This window comes from Pleurodeles waltl, chromosome 7, assembly GCF_031143425.1.
Source record: "Pleurodeles waltl isolate 20211129_DDA chromosome 7, aPleWal1.hap1.20221129, whole genome shotgun sequence".
Lineage (NCBI taxonomy): Eukaryota > Metazoa > Chordata > Amphibia > Caudata > Salamandridae > Pleurodeles > Pleurodeles waltl.
Genome location: NC_090446.1, coordinates 1,073,069,182 through 1,073,094,640, shown reverse-complemented (window position 1 = coordinate 1,073,094,640; position 25,459 = coordinate 1,073,069,182).

The window sequence follows — 25,459 nt, the reverse complement described above, 5'->3', positions numbered from 1 at the left end:
TTTTTAGCCACAGTCCTTTTAGAAGCAAGGATGGTCAATGCTCCGCAAACTAGGTGTGAACCTAGATTAAGGTGGCTGTCAAACATGGCAGCATCCAAATAAGCTAGACCTCCATCACTGTAATACTTTTAGAAAAGGACCCCCTGGGCCCCAAAAGGGGAACCCTCTCCAATAGTGACCTAAAAGAAGTGGTCATCAGAAGATATAATGACAATCAGATAAACATGAGAAGTAGTAAATACATAATTCACAGTGGTGAATACATGAATAATTACAATGTTTGGAAATATAATTCAACAATGACATTTACAAAGGCTGTTATACAGTAATTATTTTAAGAATAGAATATCACTGGTAGGTACTAAGATATTGAGCTGATAATGCTGACAACAAGAGAAGGGCTCCTTCTCTAAACTGTGCACAGCAGTGAATGAAGAGAAGATTAGCATCACACATGATGAAGCTGTGTCTCATCAAATCTCAAGCATCAAGAGTAATCATCATTTAAACCCTGCCAAGGGTCGTATGGGCCTTCATTTTTAAAAGTAGAGAGAAATCTGGGAGCAATCATTTTCATACATTTCAAACAACAGTAAAAACAAATGAGGCTCCAAAGAAACAACAAGGAGAATTGTGAGAAGTTTAAAAGGATTTAGTTGAGTTAAGGTATTTAATTAATTGCATATTCAAATTGAAGCATCATTATTACAAGTGTCAATGGTTCACAAGCCCATGTTTCAGGAAAAGTAAACATAAAACTATATAAAGGATAAAACATATTCAAAAAGTGTTTTTCATGACAGAAATCCCTATTCTATTTTAAGCAGGTATTGGTTGGAAAAGTGCATTTGATTGGTCAAATGAAGTAAGGTGTCAGCCTCAAAAAGCCAAATTAAGGTCTCTGATGAAAGAACATGAATGCTTGGTGTTGGAAAATAGCCCTTCCTGAGGGTCATTCCCCAATCTTTGTGCCTTCCTCCTCCTATTTTTCTGACTTTGTGTTGGCTGAAGGACGGACTCTGCACTTGACCACTGCTAACCAGTTCTAAAGTGCTTGTGCTCTCTCATGAAAACAACCTGGTAAAATTAGCGTATCCCCAATTAGCATGTTTAATTTACTTATAAGTCCCTAGTCCCTATAAATTACTAGTCCCTAGTAAAGTGCACTGAATGTGCTGAGGGCCTGTACATTAAATGCTACTTGTGGTCCTACAGCACTGATTATGCCACCCACTTAAGTTACCATTTAACCATGTCTCAGGCCTGACATTGCAGAGCCTGTGTGTGATGTTTTGCACTGCCATATCAACATGGCAAAATATCTCTTTTGCCAGGTCCTAACCTTCTCTTTTTTTTACAGATAAATCACCCTTAAGGTAGGCCCTGGACAACCAAGAGAGCACAATGCAATGTATTTAAAAGGTAGGACATGTACTTTTAAGTTTTACATGTCCTGGCAGTGGACATTTCCCATAGTTGTTTTTCACTACAGCAAGGCCTATCTCTTCCATTGGATAACTTTGAGATTGTCTTTTTGCATCTCATAAGTGTAATTCACAATCTGGAAGAAATAAACTTTTCGAGTTTGGTGTCTCTGGAATCACAATTTAAAATTACAAGCAATGGTGAAGTCAGATTTTAGGCTGCAATTCTATAAATGCCACTTTTAGAGAGTACACCCAAGATCAAGAGGTGATACCCACCCGCAAAGACAGAATTTTGACAAACAACAAACTAACTTTGACCAACACAGGTGTGCATTTTTTCCCCTTAGAAAGTAGAAATGTTCTTACTTTAGTCAATTTGTACCTGCTGCTTGTCTCAGGTTAATTTAGAGTTTGCCTGACACTTACTCTGACTTTGATTGTGGTTGTTGCTTGACCAAGGCTCATAACCCAATCAACCACCAACCCAATTTCCAACACTTAGGCATAAAGCCTTTGCCATCAGGCAGTGAAGATCAGTAGAAGTGATAGGATTCTTCTCAGTTCGAAGTCAAAAAGCATTTCACCTCTAGTCTAAGGAACACACACTATTATGATTCAAAAAAACGCACTTGTTTCAACATTACAGCTTGTTCCTACTCCTCGGAGTCACTCATAATGCTCCAGACTCGGAACAAGTAAACTCCCCTCTTTCGCAGGGCAACACAATGGTCCATGCATGGCTTTGTTCTTGGATTTTTGAACTAGACAGACTATTGAGTACATCAGCTCTTCCCATGGGTTTCTCTCCCAATCTGGCATATTCTTCTTTCATTGAGAACCCCACTATCAGTCATCTAATCCATAACAATAAACTATTCGCTAGCTAGCAAAAGGTGTCTGGAAAAACAGCATCTGTAGTGAAAAATGACATACCATGCAAAGCAAGTGAAATGGAAATGTGCAGGCCTCTCACCCTTAAACATGTAAAATACAACATTCAAAATGGCAATAAAAAATGACCAACTTAACCGCTTTAGTGCGGGCGTCGGCCACTACCTCCCTGGTGCGGGTCACGACCAGTGGCCGACACCACGGAGGGGATTAATAAATCCTCGGGTGCGTCGCACCCGAGGATTTATTTATTTATTTTTGTCCCTGGGAGACACGGAAGCTCTTCCGTGTCTCCCCACGCCCCCCACCCGCCCCCTTGTGACGTCCGTTACAATGTTGATTTCCCCATCGGAGCAGGAAGCAGCCTTGCGGCCGCTTCCTGCTCCGATGGGGAAAACGGCCACAAACGGCCTTCCCCACGTTCGGGAAGGCCTCATAAGAGCGACTCTCCCCTTTCTTACGAGGCCTTCTGAAAGTGTTTCCTGGCCCCCGATCGCATCACAGCTGCGATCGGGGGCCAGGTAACACCACTAGACGCCAGGGATTTCACTTGGGGGGGGTCACCCCCCCCGGAAAACGCCCCCCTCCACCCCCCCCCGGGGCTAATTTTTTTTTTAAGCAAAAAGAAAATAAATGGACAGGGGGGTAGCCCGTGTGCAGGGCGACCCCCTGTGGGGGCAATATTTTTTTTAGTTGTTGTAGGGTTTCCCTGGGGGCCATTTTGAAACGCGTCATGGAGCTTGATTTATGCTGCTTAAGAAATTCTGCCTGTCATTAAATCAACTTGCTAAAGAATTCCCCGGGAGTGCGGTGTTTTTCTCTTGTGTGATTCTATATTAAGGGTCGTGGTCTTGACCCTTACACCAGCAAAAGCAGCCAGAGTGCTTTGCTTCGAAGACTGCGTTGAGGTTGAAAATATATATATATATATATAGATCTATCTATAGATATATCTATGTAGATAGATATATATATATACAGAGATAGATCTATATATACATACATATATATATATATATATATATATATATATATATATATATATATATATCACTTTTGTCAATACGTGTGTGGTTTCCCTGGGGGCTGCGATCGGCCCCCAGGAAAACCAGACCCACATATAAAAGTGATATATATAAATATATATCTATATATAGATTTGCCACCAGTTGTCTTGCAGTTGCAGCTTGCGTCTTCAAAGCAATGCACATACTTCAACTGACGCTTTTCAACTGTAGCTTTTAGGCAGCAATAAAAAAGTCAAGTAAGTATTGTGATTATGTTTCTGCTACAAAAGGGTCAGACTTGTCTAGTGGCAGTTTTAGTGCCATAAAGAAGCGCAGAAGGTTTATATGCCTACTGCAAAGAGCAAATCTGTATTTTATGTAAATAGCTGAATACATTAGTAAAGTCAGCCATTACCTGCGCTATAATACAAATGAAATGTATGTGCGGGGTGGAAGGCGGCTATAGAGAGATGAAGGGCACTTTTGCTGGGTGGTAATGAGGGAATCCGAGGAGGAGGGAGTGGGAGCACCAATGATAATTGTTGGACTGGGCGCAGGAGGTGCTAAAAGACTGTGACGAGTGGTCTGTGACAAGGTGTTTTTTGAGTGTCTTGAAAGAATGTGCTGATTGAGGGAAGAAGCGCAGGTAAGGTGGCCTCTACTGTTGCACGTATCTCACACACACCATCGATTTTGTGACTGTCTACGTAGGCTAGTGTTTTAGAGCAACAGTTTAGCCAATAGCAGAGATGGCATCTTGATGGATGACTGCTGCCATCACTCGGGTTATAGAGGACAGCTCTGACGTAGGATCAGAGACTGAGACATCAGATACTGAGACAGCATCTGAGGGATAGGACAATGACGCAGACTCTGGGAGTGATTTTTCAGTCGGAGGAGTCCCATTCGATAACTCCTCTTCCAGTACATTATGACGGAGGTGATGAGGACAGTCCTGCTGTCCCTTCGTAAGCAGTCTGTGCAACTGGGTAATAGTGGGTTAGCCCAACCCAGAGAGCAGGTGAATGCGGCGGCAAGCAGAGAGAGAGAGAGAGTGCTCTCTTGGGTGCTCCCCAATTTAGTTCAGCCCCAAATTCCACTGCCCAAATCGTATTGTGGAGACATCAAAATTATCTATCGCAAAACAAACTGGTTTGTAAGGCAGGCACCTGTGTTTTTGGTCCTGGGTTCGGCGGCCATATAGAGAAACACACTAAACCCAAACATTTATGGAAACTAGACATTCGGGGGAGTCCACAGAGGTGTGACTTGTGTGGATTCCCCAAAGTTTTCTTACCCAGAATACCCTGCAAAGCTGAAATGTTGAATAAAAACTCTATTTTTCTCGCATTTCTGTCACACAAACTACAGGAATATGCTGGGATCCACAAAATTCCTACCACCCAGTGATTCCTCACCTGTCCTGATGAAAACACTACCCCACTTGAATGCCTGCACCTAGTGCCTGCGTCAGGAATGGATCACCCCAGGGTCAACAGCTGCCTCATGTAAGGACCAACATTGACCGTTGTGTGATCTATTCCTGTCGCGGGCACCAGGCCTACCCACACAAGTGAGGTACCATTTTTATCGGGAGACTTGGGGGAATGCTGGGTGGAAGGAAATGTGTGGCTCCTCTCAGATTCCAGAACTTTCTGTCACCGAAATGAGAGGAAAAAGTGTTTTTTGGCCAAATTTTGATGTTTGCAAAGGATTCTGGGTAACAGAACCTGGTCAGAGCCCCACAAGTCACCCCATCTTGGATTCCCCTGGGTTTCTAGTTTAAAAAAATGCACTGGTTTCCTGGGTTTCCCCAGGTGCCGGCTGAGCTAGAGGCCAAAATCCACAGCTAGGCACTGTTTTCGATGAAAAAATGTGATGTGTCCACATTGTGTTTAGGGGCATTTCCTGTTGCGGGCGCTAGGCCTACCCACACAAGTGAGGTATCATTTTTATCGGGAGACTTGGGGGAACGCTGGGTGGAAGGAAATTTGTGGCTCCTCTCAGATTCCAGAACTTTCTGTCACCGAAATGTGAGGAAAACGTGTTATTTTAGCCACATTTTGAGGTTTGTAAAGGATTCTGGGTAACAGAACCTGGTTTGAGCCCCACAAGTCACCCCATCTTGGATTACCCTAGGTCTCTAGTTTTCAACAATGCACAGGTTTGGTAGGTTTCCCTAGGTGCCGGCTGAGCTAAAGGCCAAAATCTACAGGTAGGCACTTTGCAAAAAACAGCTCTGTTTTCTGTCAAAAAATGGGATGTGTCCATGTTGTGTTTTGGGGCATTTCCTGTCGCGGGCGCTAGGCCTACCCACACAAGTGAGGTATCATTTTTATCGGGAGACTTGGAGGAACGCTGGGTGGAAGGAAATTTGTGGCTCCTCTCAGATTCCAGAACTTTCTGTCACCGAAATGTGAGGAAAACGTGTTATTTTAGCGACATTTTGAGGTTTGCAAAGGATTCTGGGTAACAGAACCTGGTCAGAGCCCCACAAGTCACCCCATCTTGGATTCCCCTAGGTCTCTAGTTTTAAAAAATGCACAGGCTTGGTAGGTTTCCCTATGTGCCGGCTGAGCTAGAGGCCAAAATCTACAGGTAGGCACTTTACAAAAAACAGCTCTGTTTTCTGTCAAAAAATGGGATGTGTCCACATTGTGTTTTGGGGCATTTTATGTTGCGGGCGCTAGGCCTACCCACACAAGTGAGGTATCATTTTTATCGGGAGACTTGGGGGAACGCTGGGTGGAAGGAAATTTGTGGCTCCTCTCAGATTCCAGAACTTTCTGTTACCGAAATATAAGGAAAACGTGTTTTTTTATCCACATTTTGAGGTTTGCAAAGGATTCTGGGTAACAGAGCCTGGTCCGAGCCCCACAAGTCACTCCATCTTGGATTCCCCTTGGTCTCTAGTTTTCAAAAATGCACAGGTTTGGTAGGTTTCCCTAGGTGCCGGCTGAGCTAAAGGCCAAAATCTACAGGTAGGCACTTTGCAAAAAACAGCTCTGTTTTCTGTCAAAAAATGGGATGTGTCCATGTTGTGTTTTGGGGCATTTCCTGTCGCGGGCGCTAGGCCTACCCACACAAGTGAGGTATCATTTTTATCGGGAGACTTGGAGGAACGCTGGGTGGAAGGAAATTTGTGGCTCCTCTCAGATTCCAGAACTTTCTGTCACCGAAATGTGAGGAAAACGTGTTATTTTAGCCACATTTTGAGGTTTGCAAAGGATTCTGGGTAACAGAACCTGGTCAGAGCCCCACAAGTCACCCCATCTTGGATTCCCCTAGGTCTCTAGTTTTAAAAAATGCACAGGCTTGGTAGGTTTCCCTATGTGCCGGCTGAGCTAGAGGCCAAAATCTACAGGTAGGCACTTTACAAAAAACAGCTCTGTTTTCTGTCAAAAAATGGGATGTGTCCACATTGTGTTTTGGGGCATTTTATGTTGCGGCCGCTAGGCCTACCCACACAAGTGAGGTATCATTTTTATCGGGAGACTTGGGGGAACGCTGGGTGGAAGGAAATTTGTGGCTCCTCTCAGATTCCAGAACTTTCTGTTACCGAAATATAAGGAAAACGTGTTTTTTTATCCACATTTTGAGGTTTGCAAAGGATTCTGGGTAACAGAGCCTGGTCCGAGCCCCACAAGTCACCCCATCTTGGATTCCCCTTGGTCTCTAGTTTTCAAAAATGCACAGGGTTTGTAGGTTTCCCTAGGTGCCGGCTGAGCTAGAGGCCAAAATCTACAGGTAGGCACTTTGCAAAAAACAGCTCTGTTTTCTGTCAAAAAATGGGATGTGTCCACGTTGTGTTTTGGGGCATTTCCTGTCATGGGCGCTAGGCCTACCCACACAAGTGAGGTATCATTTTTATCGGGAGACTTGGAGGAACGCTGGGTGGAAGGAAATTTGTGGCTCCTCTCAGATTCCAGAACTTTCTGTCACCGAAATGTGAGGAAAACGTGTTATTTTAGCGACATTTTGAGGTTTGCAAAGGATTCTGGGTAACAGAACCTGGTCAGAGCCCCACAAGTCACCCCATCTTGGATTCCCCTAGGTCTCTAGTTTTAAAAAATGCACAGGCTTGGTAGGTTTCCCTATGTGCCGGCTGAGCTAGAGGCCAAAATCTACAGGTAGGCACTTTACAAAAAACAGCTCTGTTTTCTGTCAAAAAATGGGATGTGTCCACATTGTGTTTTGGGGCATTTTATGTTGCGGCCGCTAGGCCTACCCACACAAGTGAGGTATCATTTTTATCGGGAGACTTGGGGGAACGCTGGGTGGAAGGAAATTTGTGGCTCCTCTCAGATTCCAGAACTTTCTGTTACCGAAATATAAGGAAAACGTGTTTTTTTATCCACATTTTGAGGTTTGCAAAGGATTCTGGGTAACAGAGCCTGGTCCGAGCCCCACAAGTCACCCCATCTTGGATTCCCCTTGGTCTCTAGTTTTCAAAAATGCACAGGTTTGGTAGGTTTCCCTAGGTGCCGGCTGAGCTAAAGGCCAAAATCTACAGGTAGGCACTTTGCAAAAAACAGCTCTGTTTTCTGTCAAAAAATGGGATGTGTCCATGTTGTGTTTTGGGGCATTTCCTGTCGCGGGCGCTAGGCCTACCCACACAAGTGAGGTATCATTTTTATCGGGAGACTTGGAGGAACGCTGGGTGGAAGGAAATTTGTGGCTCCTCTCAGATTCCAGAACTTTCTGTCACCGAAATGTGAGGAAAACGTGTTATTTTAGCGACATTTTGAGGTTTGTAAAGGATTCTGGGTAACAGAACCTGGTCAGAGCCCCACAAGTCACCCCATCTTGGATTCCCCTAGGTCTCTAGTTTTAAAAAATGCACAGGCTTGGTAGGTTTCCCTATGTGCCGGCTGAGCTAGATGCCAAAATCTACAGGTAGGCACTTTACAAAAAACAGCTCTGTTTTCTGTCAAAAAATGGGATGTGTCCACATTGTGTTTTGGGGCATTTTATGTTGCGGCCGCTAGGCCTACCCACACAAGTGAGGTATCATTTTTATCGGGAGACTTGGGGGAACGCTGGGTGGAAGGAAATTTGTGGCTCCTCTCAGATTCCAGAACTTTCTGTTACCGAAATATAAGGAAAACGTGTTTTTTTATCCACATTTTGAGGTTTGCAAAGGATTCTGGGTAACAGAGCCTGGTCCGAGCCCCACAAGTCACCCCATCTTGGATTCCCCTTGGTCTCTAGTTTTCAAAAATGCACAGGGTTTGTAGGTTTCCCTAGGTGCCGGCTGAGCTAGAGGCCAAAATCTACAGGTAGGCACTTTGCAAAAAACAGCTCTGTTTTCTGTCAAAAAATGGGATGTGTCCACGTTGTGTTTTGGGGCATTTCCTGTCATGGGCGCTAGGCCTACCCACACAAGTGAGGTATCAATTTTATCGGGAGACTTGGGGGAACATAGAATAGAAAAACAAGTGTTATTGCCCCTTATGTTTCTCTACATTTTTTCCTTCCAAATATAAGAGAGTGTATAAAAAAGATGTCTATTTGAGAAATGCCCTGCAATTCACATGCTAGTATGGGCACCCCAGAATTCAGAGATGTGCAAATAAGCACTGCTCCTCAAAACCTTATCTTGAGCCCATTTTGGAAATGCAAAGGTTTTCTTGATACCTATTTTTCACTCTTCATATTTCAGCAAATGAATTGCTGTATATCCAGTATAGAATGAAAACCAACTGCAGGGTGCAGCTCATTTATTGGCTCTGGGTACCTAGGGTTCTTGATGAACCTACAAGCCCTTTGTATCCCCGCAACCAGAAGAGTCCAGCAGACATAACGGTATATTGCTTTCAAAAACCTGACATCGCAGTAAAAAGTTACAGAGTAAAACATAAAGAAAAATGGCTGTTGTTTCAGCTCAATTTCAATATTCGTTTAATTCAGCTGTTATTTTCTGTAGGAAAACCTTGTAGGATCTACACAAATGACCCCTTGATGAATTCAGAATTGTGTCTAGTTTTCAGAAATGTTTAGCTTTCCGGGATCCAGCATTGGTTTCACACCCATTCCTGTCACTAACTGTAAGGAGGCTGAAAGCAAGAAAAATAGAAAATATGGGGTATGTCCATTAAAATGCCAAATTTGTGTTGAAAAATGTGGTTTTCTGATTCAAGTCTGCCTGTTCCTGAAAGGTGGGAAGATGGTGATTTTAGCACCAGAAACCCTTTGTTGATGCCATTTTCAGGGAAAAAACCACAAGCCTTCTTCGGCAGCCCTTTTTTCCAGTTTTTTTGGGAAAAAATGAAATTATCACTGTATTTTGGCTAATGTCTTGGTCCCCTCCAGGGGAAACCACAAACTTTGTGTACCATTAGAATCCCTAGGATGTTGGAAAAAAAGGACGCAAATTTGGCGTGGATAGCATATGTGAACAAAAAGTTATGAAGGCCTAAGCGCGAACTACCCCAAATGGCCAAAAAAGGGCTCAGCACGGGGGGGGGAAATGGCCCAGCAGCTAAGGGGTTAAGTTACACAGCATGTTAACTCTGGTATTGCTCATAATGGCTAAATGCAGTCACCTACTACAAGTTATATGATTAATATGCAGTTTTTATTTATCAATGTAAATCAAGCTTTGCTCATAAATGCGTTAATTATACAAATGTAGAATTACGCTCCCCAGATCACCTTCTATAAATTGATGGCATGTTGCTGTTTCCAATGGTACATTTGTTCAGTTGCATTTGGTGGAACTAGGACAACAATGAGAGCGGTCTATGGCATCTAACACAATTGGCAACCTACAACAGCAAAGAACTTTGACTTAATGACATGTAGTGTTTGTGGATCTGTGGGCAAAACGCTTGGTTGGGCTACTAAAGTTAAGTTGCACCTATAATCAGCTTATGCACCTTACAAAAAACACGCTGTGAAATCCAACAAAGATCTACTGTGCTCTGGTTTCCTTCTGTTGCATGAAGTGTAGGACAGCCATCTGTTCCAAGGGAAATTTACTATTGTCTCTACAACAATATTTGGTTGCAGTGCCTCCCCTCTAACAGGAATTGGGTAATAATATTCATGCTGAGCCTGCATTTTTTTAATTATAGCCTTGACATATGTTCAAAGGATTTATCTATAAGTGATCTACTCTCCGCCTTCTCCCATGAATTTTGCCCTGTATTTTCGGCACTGTGCCCCTTCCTCGGCCTGCACCGGGATGATGGCTTGCTGTCTGAGCAGTTGTATTTCATGCAGAGTTATTTAGGGCCAGATGTAGGTAGCTAAAAAATAGCGAGTCGGAAATTGCGAGTCATTGCGACTCGCAATTTCCGACTCGCAAACTGGTATCCAACAAGAAAAAGCGACTTCATTTTGCGACTCGCAAATGAAGTCGCACAGCAGATTGCGAGTCCGTTGTTTGCGAGGTCGCTTTTTGCGACCTTGCTAAAAACGGACATGCAAATTGCGAGTGGGTGTCGCAAATTGCGACTGTGCTGCAAATTGCATGCAGGTGCAGCAGAACAGTCTGGAAAACACTTCCTGGCTCTTGCTGATGACATCACAGCCAGGAAGTTAACAAATACACCTGGGAGGAGGGAGGACCACACCCTTTTCTAACTGCTGAGCAACCACCTGGAGGAACAGCGGCAAGAATGGAGGACTCTGGCAGGAAGAGAAAACTGAAGTTTTCAGAAAAGGAACTTGAGGTGCTGACAGACGAATGCTGCCAGCACCATGACCAGCTATTCGAAAAGGCTACCCTGAGTGTGCCAGAGACAGAAAAAAAGAGGATCTGGAATGACATCCAGGAGAAGGTCAACGCCATAGGGGTGAGCCACAGGAGTATAGAGGAGTTAAAAAAGAGATGGTATGACCTGCGCTCCAGGACCAAGGAGAGGGTGGCAGAGCGCCTCTGGGAGATGAGGGGCACAGGAGGAGGCCCATCCACTGTCCCACCACCCACACCCATGGAGGAACTTGTGGAACAGACCCTTGAGTCTGAGGCAGTGGCTGGAATGGGAGTGCTGGACACGTCAGTGCCAGGGACATCAACAAGTGAGTACCATGAAACATGCATGTTCACCCATGTCTGCCATACCCCCACCCACCCAGTACACAGCAGCATGAACAACCAAATTAGCTCCATTCCAGACTTGCAACCACCAGAATGGTGCATTATGGGCAATGTAGTTCAGGAGTCAGCTGATAGGCAACAGTTTATTAGGAGGCATACAACAGATGTTAGATACTGACAGTGTGTTCCCTATGTCCCACAGGTCTCCCACAAGGCACCCACACCAGCCAGTCCGTCCAGGGTGCAGAGAGCAGCCAACATGCAGCACAGGAGTCAGAAGCAGCCACTACAGGGCCCAGCACCACCCAACCACAGTCCCCTCCAGCTGCACCAATGGACATTGTGGATATCGACACAGCACCTGGTCCCAGCCACAGTGTCATCCAGCAGGACCCTGAAGCTCCACCGCGTCGCAGACGCAGAGTCCATGTCCCTGCAGTGTCCCAGGAGGATGTAGGTGACTCTTCTATGTCTGCAGCAGAGGCAGCCCTCATAAGTGGTCAGCGCCTGCAAACAAGGCAGATGAGAGTAATATCAGCGGCAATGCAACGTATGGAGCGTCATTTCACCACAGGGCTGGCACAGGTGAACACACAGTTCCAACGCCTGAACGATAATGTCGGTGACCTTGCACTCTCCATCTGTCAACTCGTAACTGAACTAGTGTCATAGAGAGAGAGTGCAAGGCGCCGTGAGCTGCAACTTGTACACTGGTTGGACCGCATGGCTGCATCAATCGTCCGCCTGGCAGTCAACACCACAGGGCTGTCACGCCGTACAGTTAGTTTGCAGGTGGACTTGGGCCACTTTGCAGGGGATGTGGCTCAGGGACTGGGTCGCATCAGCCGCGCTGTGGACATGATGGAGGCAAGACAGGTGACTAGGGGCACGGCAAAGACACCTCAGGATAGTGAGGAGGGGTCCACCGTCAGCAGTGCATCTGCCACGGACACAAGAATCTTGAGGAGTGGCAGTGCACGTCAGGGGTCTGCTGACACACCGAGCACTAGCCATGCTGGGCGTCCCAGGCGGAGGAGTTGAGCCTATGCACTGCAGGACACTTGAGGCACATGAGGTGAATGTGTCCTCATTGCAGGTGGACATTTACAGCCCCTTCACTAAAGTTCAGTTCATCATTACTTAGGTTCACTTAATAAAAGTTCTTGTTTGTTCCACTTCACAACTGGGCTCTTTGTGTGTGACATTAGTGTGTGTGGTGACAGTTAGCACGTACCTTCCAAAGTATTGGTTTGCAATGTGGTCCCGTCTCTGTCTGCCTTGATTTGCTATGCTTCTATCCCCATGATGGCGATGTGGTAGCTCTTGCTCGTCATCCTCCGAATCTGGGTCTTCAGGGGTGAGATGTAGCCCACGTCTGGTGGCAATGTTGTGCAGTATAGCGCATGCGCCTATTATCTTGAATGCTGTTATTGGGGCATACTGGAGCGCACCTCCACTTCTGTGGAGGCATTGGAATCTTGCCTTTAACAGTCCAAAGGTACTCTCTATGACATTTCTGGTCTGCCTATGTGCACTGTTATATCGCCTCTCATTCTCAGTGCTGGGTGTTAAGTACGGGGTAAGTATCCATGGTCGTAGCGCATATGCACTGTCACCTGTGTGGCAAAAATTAACAATGTTAGCAGGGCATGGATGGTTTCTACAGTGACCTGTGTGTATGGCTTCAGGGTGTATGCAGCAATACCTAAGAGATATCCGTCTCCAAACTCCCCACGTTCTAGGCGTTGGTGTATCCCACTGTGCCTGAAAATGTAAGAGTCATGTGTACTCCCTGGAAATTTGGCTACCATGTCAGTGATAACATAATGGGCGTCACATACCACCTGGATGTTCAGTGAGTGGGTACACTTCTGGTTGCGGAACAGATATTCCAGATTTGCAGGAGGGCATATTTGTATATGTGTCCCGTCTACACACCCTATTACATGAGGGAAGTTGGCAATCCTGTAGAATTCCAACTTGATGCTGTTGATTTCTGCCTCATTCCTGGGTAGGTATATGTATCTGGACATGTGTGTGAGTATGGCATCTAAGAAACATCTGAAGAACCGTGAGAGTGCACTTTGGGATACCCCACCTGCCACAGCAATGACCCCCTGATAGCTACCCGAGGCCAAGAGGTGCAGTGAGCATAGCACTTGCACATGTGTGGGGACGACACTGCCGCGCACAGTCTGGCGTTGAAGCTGCGGATTGAGTAGATCTATTAGTTCTAATATTGCTGCACTGCTGAATCTGTATTTATCATATATCTCCTCCTCTGTTTGTTGGAATAGTGTCTTCCTGGTTCTGTATATCCTCTCCTGTCTCTGGCTCCTCCTCCTCCTCTGCTGTGCGGCGCAGACTCTCCTCCTCCTTGCTATCACATATATGTCCGCCATCTTGAGTAACCCAGATTCCTTCTGGGTCTCCTTTTATACTTTGGTTCTGGTTACCACCTGCTCTGAGTTAGTGGTAAATTGGGTGTGCAAAATGGGCTTTTTGTGACTAGTCGCAATTTGCGAGTGGCTTTTTCATATGGTTTGCGACTCGCAAATTGCGACTTCCTATTTGCGGGTCGCATAATGGGGTCGTAAATTTTGCGAATCGGTAATGGCTTGCGTCGCAATTTGCGATTCGGAAATGGGGTTTTTGCATCCCATTTCCGATTTTGCGGGGTCGCAAATTGCGATTCGGGCCATTTGCGACTCGCAAAATTTTGCTACATCTGGCCCTTACTCTGCAAAAAGCACTTGATCCATGGTCTGAAAAAATAGTGAAAATGTGAATATGGCTGTTGGCTGTTTTTGCAGAGCCGGTATGTGTTTTTTCTTATATGTGGGTTTGTAAATTATAAGGAAAACATTATAACAAAAACACATTTTGTTAACATTTACCATTTGTTTTGACAAGCTTAACTTTAGGTTTAATGTCTTCTGGAAATGTCCATTACACAATTTTTGACAATTTGGTATCATTTGCACCTGCTTTGGTTCATAGGACAAAATGGTTACCACACAGAGCATAATTTAATATCCAAAGTTTTGCATGCAATTTCATTGAACAGTAATTCTGCCTGTATGTAGGGTGGAGTGAGTTAAAATAGATTGAGGTAATAGTGTAGATTAGATTGGAGAAGAGTGTGGTGGATTGGATTGGGGTAGAGTTGGACAGATTGAGAGGAGTGCGGTGAATTGGTGTAGGGTGGATTGGATTTGAGTGGGGTGGATATAAATGGTTTGTATCAGATTGAATTGGGGTGGGTGGTTTGGATTGGAGTGATAGGGCTGAGGTTGGGTAGATTAGATTGGGGTGGGGTGGATTGGATTGGAATGTGCTAGAGTGGAATGGATTAGATTGGACTGGAGTGGGGTAGATTGGATTGGAGTGGGCAGAGTGGAATTAATTCACTGAATTGTAGTTGAGTGGATTGGACTGGAGTGGTGTGGAATGGGTTGGTTTTGAGTGGAATGGATTGGATTGGAGTGGGGAGGATTGGATTGGATTGGAGTGGGGTAGGCTGGATTGGGTGGGGTGAATTGGGGTGAGGTTGGCAAGATGGATTGGATTGGAATGGGGTGGATTGGATTGGAGTAGAGTGGGCTGGTTTGATTTGATTGGAGTGGGATAGACTGAACTGGGATGGAATGGGGTGGATTGGATTGGGATAGAGTGGTGTGGATTGGAGTAGAATGCGGTGGATTGGAGTGGGTGGAGTGGAGGACTGGATTGGAGTGGGATGGATTGAAATGGGCTCAGTGAGTTGGATCGGGGTGTGGTTGGCTGCAGTGGGATGGATAGGATTACATTAGAGTGGGCTGGGGTAGATTGATTTGGAGTAGTTGTTTAATTGGATTGGGGTGGATTGGGGCCGGGAAGATTGAAGTGGAGTGAATTGCATTGGGGTGGGGTGGATTGGAGTAGGGTGGATGGATTGGATTGGAGTGGGGTGTACTGAGCTGGGAAGAGGTGGGATGGATTGGAGTGTATGGGGTGGATTACAGTGGGGTGGGTTGAAGGGTAATGGATTGGATTGCAGTGGGGTGAATTGGCTTGGGTTGGATGGGGTGGAGTGAGTGGATTGAAATGGGGTGGAATGGGGTGGGGTGGACTGGATTGGAGTGGGGTGGGTTGGATTGGGGCAGAGTGAGTTAGATTAGTGTAGGGTGGAATAGGTTGATGTGTGGTGAATTGATTGGAGGAAGTGGACTCGATTAGAGTAGAATATATTAGGTGGTTTGGAGTGGGTTGGATTGGACTGAAGTAGGGTGGATTGGGTAGCCGGGGGCTTGATTGGAGTGGGGTGAATTGGAGTACATGGATCGGGCTGGATTGGATTCGGGTGGGATGGATTTGGAGTGGGGTGGGATGGACTAGAGTGGGATGAGTTGGATTGCGTGGGTTGGATTGGAGTGGGGTGGATCAGACTTGAGTGGGGTGCTTTGGAATTGAGGGGATTGGGTGGGTTTGATTGGAGTAGGGAGGATCAGACTAGAGTGGGGTTGATTGGACTCTAGTGGGATGCATTGAATTGGAGTGGGTTGGATTAGATTGGAGTAGGATGGATTGGATTGGTGTGGGGTAGATTAGATTGGTGTGGGGTAGATTGATTGGAGTGGAGTGGAGTGGAGTGGAGTGGACTGAATTGGAGTACAGTAGATTAAGTTGGTTTGGAGTGGTATGGATTGGACTGTAGCAAGGTGGTTAATGTGGATAGTATTGGACTAAGTGGGGTGGATTAAAGTCTATTGAATTGGAGTGGAACAGATTGGGGTACTGTGGGTGGATTGGATTGGAGTGAGTTGGATGGGGCAGTGGTGGACTTGATTGGAATAGGGTGGATTGGAGTGCCTGGATTGGGCTGGATATGAGTGGGGTGGGTTTTATTGGAGTGGGGTGCGTGGGATTGGAATGGGGTGGGTTAGTTTGCAGTGGGGTGGATTGGACTGGAGTGGGTACATTGGGCTGCAGTCGATTGGGGTAGGGTGAGGTAGGGTGGATTTGATTGGATCGGGGTGAGGTGTATTGGACTTGAGTGGGGTATTTGACAGGACTGGATTGGGATGAATTGGACTGGTGTGAGGTGGATTGAATTGGATTAGATTGTAGTGGGGTGAGCTGGATTGTAGTGGGGTGGATTGTGGTGGATTGGAGTGGAATGAGTTGGAATGGAGTGGGTGGATTGGATTGGGGTGAGGTGGATTGGATAGGAGTGGAGTGAATTAGAGTATGGCAGATTGTTTTGGATTGGAGTGGGTTGTTTGGGATGGGAGTGTGGCAGGGTGAGTGGGGCGGGTTGGAGTAGGGCAGATTGATTTGGATTAAAGTGGGGCAGATGAAATGGGTTGGAGTGGGACATGTTGTTTTGGATTAAAGTAGGGCAGATTGGAGTGGGGCAGATTATTTTGGATTTGAGTGGGGCAGATTGTTTTGGATTGGAGTAGCGAAGATGTGAGTGGGGCAGATTGTTTTGTATTAGGTGGGACACATTGGAGAGGGCAGATTGGTGTGGGACATAGTGTTGTGGAGTGGATTGATGCAGATTGGAGTGCGGCAGATTAAAGTGAGGCAGATTGTATTAGGTTGGATTGGAGTGGGGCAGATCGGAGTAGGGTGGACTGGAGTAGGACAGATTGTTTTGTATTAGACTGGGGCAGATATGTGTGGTGCAAATTCAAGTGGGACAGATTGTTTTAGATTGGAATGGAACAGATTGGAGTGGGACGGATTGGAGTGGGGCAGATTTTTTTGTATTAAAGTGGGATAGATTGGAGTGAGACTGGATGGAGGGGGCCTGTTGTTTTGGATTGGAGTGGAGCAGATTGTTTTGGACTTTAGTGGGGCAGAATGAAGTGGGATAAATGGAAGTGGGGCATATTTTTCGGATTTGAGTGGGGCAGACTGGAATGGGGTGAGCTGGAGTGGGACAGATTGTTTTGGATTGGAGTGAGGCAGGTAGAGTGAGCCTGATTGGAGTGGGGAAAATTGTTTTGGATTGGAGTGGGGTAGATGGGCCTTAGACGTATTGTTTTGGATTAGAGTGGGGCATATTGTTTTGGATTGGAATAGGGCAGATTTGAGTCAGACAGATTGTTTTAGATTGGAATGGGGCAGATTGTTTTGGATTGGTGGAGGTTGTTTTGGATTGTCGTAGGGTGAATCGGACTGGGGCAGAATAGATTGGGGTGGGTTGGGAAGATTAGCATGCATAGGGTTGAAGTGAATTGGATTGGGGTGAGTGGTTTGGACTGGTGTGGGTGGCTTGGTATGGGGTGGGTGATATGGATTGGGGTGGATTTTAGTGTGGCAGATTGGAGTGGGGTAAATTAGGGTGTACTGCATGGTTATGTGTTAAAGAATACTTTCAGTGATTACACATAATAAAGAAACAATGCTGCTTTGCAATATTTAGAACAAGATAATCATCATCTTTTGAGAATAGCTCCCACAAACAAAAACAAAAGAAAATATGAGTGCAAATTGAGAAAGATGACTTGGCAAATAAAAAAAAAGTTAGCTGTAAAAAGTTGAACTTAGCAATTTTGCTTGTCCTGCTAGGCACATTTTTGCCAGCCAAAACCTTCTGTTTTCAGAGCACTAGAAACAATGAATGGGCAATGTTTAAGTTGAATCAATCAGTGCTTGGTCCCTGCACCAAACAGAGGAACAGAACTGAGCTTGGCCTGCAGGGCTGAATGATGAGATTGTAAGGAAGAGTGCCACACAAGCCAACAAATGGTAAGCGACAGGCGGGCTCCAAGCCCTTTACTGTACACAACAGAGTCTTGCAAGCGAAATGGATGCTCTAGCACATGCACCCACAAGCTAAACCCTAAAAAATTGTGTCAATTGAGTTTAGAAGGCTAAACATGGATGTCTCACATCATATTGTTTACACAACAGTACACTCAGTGCTTAATTTGTAAAAAAATAAAAAAATAAAAAAAAGTAGTGCTGGTGCCCAAAACTCTGCTCAGAAGCCTGCAGTCAGTGCAGGTAACATTGATATGCCCAATACAAAGGCTGCACAGTTTTAAATCTGCTTCATGTCTTTTCATGTACTACAAGACACTCCCTGTGCCATTATCTTTCTCTTGCAGGTTCCTGCTGTCTCCCTATATGACAGTTTTTCCATCTTTTTCTTCCTCCGTCTTTCTGCTGTGTGTGTTTTTTTCCTCGCTTGTCTGGGTAAAAATGTATGATGCAGTAAAATATCTGCAATCGCCAATAATAAGTGACAGTGTCCACACCAGCTCAAATTAAGCACTGAGTACATTATGCACAAAAGAACGGGCACTGTCGCCTCATTGAGCATGTATGTTAGACCTGTCAACCTAGCTCCAAATGTTTGGCTTTCACCCTCTTATTTCATTAACCAGTGATAAAGTGCTTGTGCTCACCCCCTAAAACATGGCATATTTATTATAAATCCCTAGTAAAATGGTACACCATATACCCAGGGCCTGTAAATTAATTGCTACTAGTGAGCCCGCAGCACTTATTCTACCACCCACTTAAGTATCCCCTTAATACGTGTCCTAGGGCTATCATTGCAGTCTGAAAGTAGTTTAAAACTGCCAATTTCACTTGACAAAATAAGCCCCTCATCAGGCCCTAACCCCCCCCACTTTTATTACGTATAAATTACCCCTAAGGTAGGCTGTAGGTAGCCAAAATGTGCGGTGCATTGTTAACAAAAGGTTGGACACATACTATTAAGTTTTACATGTCTTGTTACTGAAAAACTCCTTAACTCATTGAATAACAATGGTTTGCCTTATTACATTTAATATGTGCTAACTTTTGACTGGGAAAAGGTAGACTTTCTATGATTGGTGTCTGAGCACTTCAAAGGGATTCAAAGCGATTCTCTGGAAACTTCAAATAAGGCAGCAGGTATAAAAAAAAGACACTCAGATCCACTTTTCAGTTCACTTTCTGGACCTGTGGAAGGACTGTTAGAGGACTACCTTCTGCTGTGGCCCGGTGTGTACTTCAGAAGAGTGCTTTGCTGCACCTGTAAGGACTGCTTTGCTGCCTGGAGCCTGCTTTTAACCCTCAGAGTTCAATTTTACAAACAGAACGAGACAAAAAAAAATAAAATCCAATAAGTAGAAGTTGGGATGTGAATTTTTAAAGATTAAAATGCAATATAGTGCTTAAAAGCAAAAAGAACAAATTGGGGTTATCTGGTTGTGCTAGACTGGGATAAATCCAAACATTCAGGACAACCACGATGGAGTACTTATTGGATACAACCCAGAAATGCTTTTCTGTTCATGGACTTGACCATCAGACTGGCACCTCTCAGGACTATGACTTTGTCAAAAGTATCTCAGTGCCCTTTTTATGGGGATAGCAGCTGGACAGATTTCCAGAGATGTCCAGATTGAATAAAATTCTTCATGTAATAACCCTTGGACAACCTTTTCCATGGCACCCGTGGTAACAATTTATAGAATATAAGTAATTATGCTTGGTCCATAGAGCTGTTTGGAACAAAGGGCCTTCTATCTTAAGAAAGTATTTTTAAGACGTTGCCCTAGAAAAACATGAAGACCATCGGCTAAAGTGAGACTTCTCTCCCTGATACCACAAGACTCTTTCCTGTTTTTTAAAATATGCTAGAAAAGAGTTTGTCATGTTCTTATACTTTACTTACTTATTTACCTTGCTCTAGTGTTTTCTGTAATAAGGTAGAGCAAAGCTCACGGAGTTCAACTCAGTGGATGTTAGGGGAGTTAGCCATTAACTCTGTGGGATTCCGCAGAGTTTCACCGTACAACTGACTTTTAAGCTAACTGACTTTCATCCATAGATAGCCAAAAGTCAGTTCTGGCCTGTTTTTATCATACTGCCCTTCTACTCACGGGATGCTAAAATAATATAGGCAATGCATGGTGTTGTATTGCAGCACTTGTATTGCACTTTATACCTCTATGCGAGGTGTTGAAGCACTTACCTGTCTGGTTAGCAGGCTAACAGTATGAGACTACATGGCTGCACAGGTGCTGTATGTATTAAACATGTGCCATATCATGAAAAATGTGACATAAACCAGCCCACACGTTGATAAGCAATGAAAACAAACCCTAAATCATGCCAAAGCCAGCACCAGGATAGCAACATCTCTGTGCAGCTCTCCCCGACACAGCTCAAGAGCCTTTCAAGGGATCACAACATTTCTCACGGGGCCGTGGTCTTGCTGCATACTGCTTCCTGAAAACATGCAAATACAACATTGTATAATTTAATTGAAAATGCAAAACTAATTTACTATCCCACCAGGTGCATGTAAAGTAAACTCTGCCTGTCTGCGCACCCAGCTTCGGGTGCTGCAGTCCCTTCCCAGATAAGCATCTAGCAAATGGAAGCATTTTAATACTGCATGAGTACTGAAACATGGACAGCTGTGGAAGTGGGATATGTGCTGGAAAATCAACAATGTGGGCAGCCTCAAGTCAGCAGCAGTACTGTAATGCCATAAGATGCACCTGTGCATGCACCTAGGCTTGCCTAGGACTCCACTCCATTTTCCCTTCCCCTGCTACTCCTTTGCCTGTTCTTGAGAACCTGGATCTTCCCCTAGCCCAGTGCACACTGCTCAGTGCGTGTTACTCACTTAGGTGTGCAGTCCACATTGCCCACGCACTATCCAGCTGGAACTCAAGACTGCATGGTTCACCAACCACTTGAAACACTTATGGCTACCCACGTGACAGATGGCATCCCCATTTCCTTTGGTTACCCACCTCCTTTCAGTTGGGTAACTGATGTTGTATGCCCAGATGGGCAACATGTAGAGTTACTAGTGGTACTGATGAGGGTAACACACAGTGGCAAAACCTGGTGGGTAGATTGGAGTTTACTGCCCACCCTTACTCTGTAACTATATTAACTGCTAGGGGATTATTGTCATTGCATATTTTGCCTGCAAAAACCTAGACACACTTTAACAACATCTTCTTCAGTTGTTAATCACTAACTAAACAAGTTCACTTCGATTCATGGTTCTTCTCTTACCTGAATAGATGAAGCAAGAGCTAATACCTCAGTCTTCTTCTTGCCGGATTTTTCCCAAGGTGGCATCTTAAGGGGGTGTTAGTAGTAGTAGCGGGCTAGCTTGCTAACAGGGAAGATACAAGGTACCACTACCCCCTATGCAAAATTTAACTGCAGGATTATTCCAAGGGTTATCCACCACTGTAAACTAGATTCAAATAAAACAGAGAGTTAGTGGGTGATATCATACTTTTAGAAAGGCTGAAACCAGACTACCACAATGACAGTATTTGACACACAACAAAGAAAACCTGATATGATACTAAAAAGTATCAATATCATCTTCTTCCGAGCAATGGTGGGAGTATTTAAAAACTATTCCTCAACTCAGGAGAAGTAAGTTCAGAGTCAAGAGTGGTTGGACAGGGTTAAGCATTTACGCAACACACAACACAAGGTCTTAATGATGATAATGATGGGGCCAGTGTGGAATATTGCTCAGGTAATAGAAGGTCATGCAGTGAGTTGGTGTAACTTTTGCCACACCCTCCCCAGCAAGTGTGTGATCCATTTATGGTGTAAGTTTAAGTCACACCTCAATAAATCACACAGCCCGAGGGAAGACGTTTAGGCCCTCTGTAAATTGATGAGAATGGGAATTTGATGAAAGATGTGGCAAACAAAAGAAACCAATTTCAATATTATTAATCAGGATGCTGAGCAGCACACCATCATCAATCTGTTATAGAAGGAAACAATGAAGGGATAAGTATGGCACTTCTTCCCTAAAAAGCCCTACAATGGTATATCTCTAAAGGTTATTTCTTCCAATTTTGAAAAATACAAATTATGGAGGACTGAAGTGAACCCACCCAGTTCTAAAAATTATGATTGTTAAAAGAAAAATGATACTGTATTGCCAAATTGGGTGGTGTATCTTCATTCTTCTTGGAATATCTGTCACTCTTGGGTTCCTGGCTGAACCCGTCTGGTAGGTGAGTGTTGACCTTTTACTAAGTTTTTTTTGTGCAGGAGAGGGATAGGAGAAGGGCTGCATGTTGAACAACAGAAACTGTATTGTGGAGTAAAGGAAAAGAACACACAGAAGCAAAGCAAGCTTCATGAGGAATCAGGAGTGTAGCAAGAAGACTCAGAGGCAGAGAAAGGACATAAAGAGGATTTTCACGTTTGAGTCAGCAATGCAGAAAACACACATTCAACAGCATTTCACAAATCAACACACCTCTCTCCAGTCCACAGGGCTGTGTGAGTACTAGGCCTCAGAGTCTTCACTATCATCATGGTTTCTCTTAGAAGTGATACCTTTCTCCTTCTAGCTGTTGAGGTAGTCCTGCCCTGAGTCTTTCCATCCTCCTCCTCCTTCTCCTGATTCTGAGTAACTCTGTCCCAGTCCCAAACAAAGCGAGGCAGACCTATATAGTACACTGCTGTTCAAGAATAAATAGAGAAACAGAATTGGAGTATTTTGTATAGATTTATGTTTGGTAACTAAGGTGACTGGGCTGGTCTCTGAAGAAAAATAAAAAAGGAGTGGACCTTGCAGGTACATTTTGCTAAGTTTGAAAGGCCAATAATTTTCAGGAAAAAGTGATCACCCATCAGCCTCAGGCATTGAAAATCATGAGAATCAAGTTTACAATTGTGTTTAACTCCCTCCCTCACTGTCGGATGCCACATACATCATCATTCATCACTCATAGTCAGTCAATATATCACCAACTCATTAGTGCAATAGTTAGTAGTTACCTCTTCCAATCCAAGCACAGTGATTGATACAAAATGTTATCTCCTTTCTGATGGTAGCAACACATTGGAATTTGGCACTGGCAGTCTTTTAATCAATGATCTTCTGGATGATGTAAAAATAAAAAAAAGAATAGGCAATGACATGTTAGGGAGGCAGGCATTGTCTCAAACGTCCTAAAGGGAAATGTAGGGGGTTCTTCACTGAACACAGGTCCAACTCCAATCCAGCCATGCAACTGATTATTATAAATGGTGGGGCTGTATAAATGTTACACAAACAATGTTTCCATTAGGAATGTTTTATTTTTTTGGAAAGAACTAAAGAAAGAAAGATGTTCAACGAGAAATCATTAAAAAGTTGTATGCTGGCATTGGCAGACACAGTCTAGGAAGTAGAGTTTGCCCACAAATACAGATGGTTCATCCAGAAGTTGGTCAGCAGACACACTTGAATCTGACTAATCATCCATTTCAAACTCCTGTCTTGTTTCGGGAACAGTGTAATCAGGTGCTATAAAACGCTGGTTCATTTTGATCATGGTTAATTAACTGGTTCTTCTCACTGTAACAACTACATCAGCTGCACTGAACAAATGTACAGCAGACATGCTGGCTAACGGACAAGCCAGTCACTTTATTGCCAGCCTGCTGAGCTGTGGCCATTGGCGCACCTTCCCATACCAATACAGCAATGGGCTTTCATCCACATATTACTCTGTTGGATCATCCAGATACTCCTGGAACATCCTCTGAAGTGCCGTTGGTACTGCCACTTGCTCAGTCTCTTTTGCCTTTGCCTCTCCACTGGAAAATCACTTGAAACCAAGCCAATGCAGAGGTTGGGTCGATTCTTCTGATGCTGTTGCTGCTGGTATTCTTGTTGCTGGTGTTGGCTGTTGTGAGACAAGACTGCCCTTTCTGGATGTTGAAGGCAGCACCCCAGAATTGCAGAGTGGGACTCTAAGTTCCAGCCTTTGTTCTACCAGTTCTTCGGTTTGCTGAACAATCCACCTCTTGTATTTTGAAACATCCCCTTCAGAAAAAGGAATGAAAGTAGGAAGATTTGTATTTGTAGTGTGAACAAAATAGGGTGGCACAGATGTACTCTTTGGACTTGATGTCATTTTGCAGCCTTGTATTACAAGTAAAGTGATAGCTTAGGCCCTCAACCAAGGCATGCGCTTCTGAATTTTCATTCACACCTACAATTGCAAATCTTTCAGGCAACAACGGGATACCTTCAACGGAACAGCTTGGCCCATTGAACTTTCCTCCTTGGTAACTTCCCGCGTGAAAACCTCAAAAGGGAGAAGCATCTGTGTCAGTCATTTCACTAGTCCTCATTTGTCTGCATCCATGGATATACCTTTCCCAATTGCACCTCCTCGTCTTAGAATGACATACTCATCAATCTGTCTGTATGGCTCAAACAGATGTTGCAACATCTAACAGGTTGCGGAATGAGAACCCACGTAGATAAGTCAAATGTACACAGTCTTTATTCATAGGTTCATAAATCCATTCGAAGACATCTAGTGGATGTGGAACACCACAGTGTCAGTCATCAATTAATAGTTGTATCCAGAGAGTAGATGAATGTGAGTCAAATGCAACAGCCAACACGTGTTTCGCCCTCTATGGTGATTCCACCTAGGGCTTTCTCAAGGCAGTATGATATGCACGTTTGCACATCAGATTCTTGATTGGCAGGAAGCTTGACCTCCTGATCTGTTTCATCTTTGGGAAGATCTACTATTGCTGGCTGTGGCTGCTGTCCACTTTGCTCTGTTTCCTGAAATGATTGGGTAATATTTTGTGAAAGGGACAAATCCAATTTAATGTCACTGCTCATCGGCATCACCATGGTTGCAGTGGCTGCCTCACTGACAGACATTTTCTTGGGCTTAGGTTGGGGTGGTGCTGTAGATGCGGAGTGCTGCTCCCAGGTTCCTCCACGAAGGCCTGCGTGGCAGGCACACATCTCCAGAAAAGGATGCATTTGGCACAACACTGGTGAAAAGCTGCTGCTTCTCATTGACCCCTTTCTTGGCAGCAACTTTCTTTGGAGCAACCTAAAGCTCTCAGTTGGCAGTGGTACCAAGCTGAAAAAGTGGAAGAGATTGGAGGACTAACTGTACAGGCTTTCTCTTTGGCAGTACTGCAGGTGATGTGACATCTCTTCTCTTGTGCACCTAAAACCAACCAAGCAAGAAGATATGTGGTTAGTGAAAAGTGACATTATTGCAGGTTCAAAGAGTACAGATAAATGTAATATTAGTGTGGTTTGTTGCTTATGTAATAAATACCAATTCAATCAAACA